This window comes from Apis dorsata, unplaced genomic scaffold (genome assembly GCF_000469605.1).
Source record: "Apis dorsata unplaced genomic scaffold, Apis dorsata 1.3 scaffold_215, whole genome shotgun sequence".
Taxonomy (NCBI): domain Eukaryota; kingdom Metazoa; phylum Arthropoda; class Insecta; order Hymenoptera; family Apidae; genus Apis; species Apis dorsata.
The window spans coordinates 132,040-134,539 of NW_006263498.1; the positions used below are offsets into that span (position 1 = coordinate 132,040).

At 47.8% G+C, this 2,500-nt stretch overlaps 1 protein-coding gene across 1 annotated transcript in view; it reads left to right on the forward strand.

The window, feature by feature from the left end:
* LOC102672656 (transcription factor Sox-19b) overlaps positions 1-2,500 on the forward strand; it is a 28,787-nt gene that overhangs the window by 4,760 nt on the left and 21,527 nt on the right. The window lies entirely within an intron of this gene.

A 2,500-nucleotide genomic window follows, 5' to 3' on the forward strand; every position in this document is an offset into this window, starting at 1 on the left:
AGACGAGAACGACGACGACGACGACGACGACGAGCGGGGACGAAGGTATTCCGGTTGGTATTTCCGTTAAATACCCGGGAATCGACAAAGCCCGTACCCGCAGCCACCCCTCGAAGCTTCTTTACCCGTCATTTTCTTGCTCGCCCGCTCGGATCTTCTACCCACCCCGGATCCTCACTTCGGTTCCCTCGGCGACGACGAATAAGGGAAGTGCCTTCTCCTCGGCAAAAATGATGCGCGCACGCTCGAACCACCTCCCTCTGCCTCCGGATATTCCACCTCCCCTCCTCTCTCCAACCCTCCCTCCCTCTTTCCTCCATGTTTCTCGCTCCGCTCGCGAGCCACCCTCGCCACCCCTCCGCCACCCCTCTCCTCTCCAGCTTGCACCCTTTGTCGAAGCGACACTTTTTCGTCGCTCTTTTACCGCCATATCCCTGCCACCGCGCGCATTTCTGCCTGATACACAACCCTCCGCACCCTCTCGCCTAAGCTCCGGCCTGTCGGAGCATTTGCAAATTTCATCCCGCTACCAACAACCCCCTACCAACCGCGCCTCGACCCTGCGCGCCTCTCCTTCCAAGAACTGCTTGTTGTCCTCTTTTCGGTCGGCATTCAGTCTTCTTCTTCTTCTTCTTCTTCTTTCTTTCGTCTTCTTTGCACCGTGGTATCGGTACGTGGCGCAGAATCGTCGACAAAGGAACCGTCGAGGAACCGATGATATTTCCGCGGGAAAGCGCGATCGAGGCTCGTTGGAATTTCGCATGGAATCCCATCCATTCTCGTCTTCTTCTTCTTTCGTCGCGGTTTCCGGGTAAAATATCGCTTTCCCGAAGATCGTCAGAAGTTTTTTGGAAAGGTTGATCGGATTTCGAAAGTAAAGAAAGTCGAGTGATTCGGAATCTTTCGTAACGAATCGCGTAAAATGAATCACATAAAGTTGCGTGTAATAATATGAATATATAAATAATATGAATTAATCAGATTCGTGTTGCGATTGGATTCATCCATTAAAAACTCGTATATAATTTTCCCAACGATTTCTATTCTCTTCAATTTTTTTTATAATAACGAATGATCTTCAATCGACGCTTCAATGGGATAAATCGATGTGGGAAAAAAGTAAGGGACACAAGGGGTAGGCGCGCGAAGTGGTCAGTTATTTGCTCGGTCGCATAAGCGCGTTGGAAACGCGAAAGCTGCGCCGCAGTTGACCGACCGTTTAGTTGGCTTGCAACGTAGTGCAAACTTTTTAGTTGCCCAACTAACTAGTTGAATGCATGCGCGGTTTCACGCGCGCACACACTCACTCTCTCTCTCTCTCTCTCTCCCTCTCCCTCTCTTTCGCTTCATTCTCAAACCAACTGAACAGTTAACCAACTAAAAGTTGATGGTGTTTGCAAAGCCTGAGCAAACGCGCGTTCGTCCAACGCCTCGGAATAGATTCTCTAAATGGGAACTTGGATTGGAGGGCGAGGGAAAAAGCGATTTTCTCATCGAGAGAGATACGACGGAGGGATTTTATCACGTTGGAGAGTGTATCGTGGATTTTCTTATGGATAGTAAAATAAGAGTCTTATCGCGATCCTTGCTACGAACACGACCTACGTGGAGCGTAAGGGAACTGTGGCGGAGAAGTGATTTAAATTTTCCTTGAGAAAGATCTTTCTCAAGGATTGCGGAGACAACTTTTTCTCGATGTAAATTGTCGAGAATCGGGCGTAGTGATACGTGAACGCCTAAGATCGAGCGGAATGGAAATTGCGTAAGAAATCCAAATATGAATTTAGGGATATGACGATACGGCGAATTTATGCGATTGCCATGATATTTGTTCGATATTTTACAATCCGTTTCTTCATAATATTTATCATAGTGGATGTAATAATTCTATTGCATTATGCAACTATCCTGGATATAATAATAAAATATATACTGCATAAATATTACTCAACTGTGTATCCCGAACAACCTCTTCCGCAAAAACAAAAAAGTTTCAAAACTTTAAAAGAATTAAATCGCGTCAAACCTCCATTTTTTCCCCAATTTCAACTCGATTCTCAACTTGATCCAAAAAAATTAAATTGTCTCCTCCTCCTCCGCCACGAATCTCGATATTCCAAGCAAACGAGCTTCCCTCGATCGACTTCCTCCATTTCCATTTCGTCCTCTCCTCAGGAACAGACGCGAGACACGACAACGTTCGTTGCTCGATCAACGAAACTGTCGCGTTTTCTCGCGGCAACGCGAGATTTACTTCGCAATTGCGCCCTCGCGTGATCGCGCCCAGGGACGATTCGCGTGAAACGTCATCGACAGGCAACGTCGGTTTTACGACGTCGATTAACAGACGAGCGTGTCCGCCGTTTATCTTCCACCCGTTCGACCGGACACGTTCCTCGAAACGAGCGAAAACTACGGCGGAAGCGAGATTGAGAGCAGCAGCCCCGTATCGGCCGCGCGATTCCATTGGGAGAAGCTAATCCGGTTATTGGACGTTCCT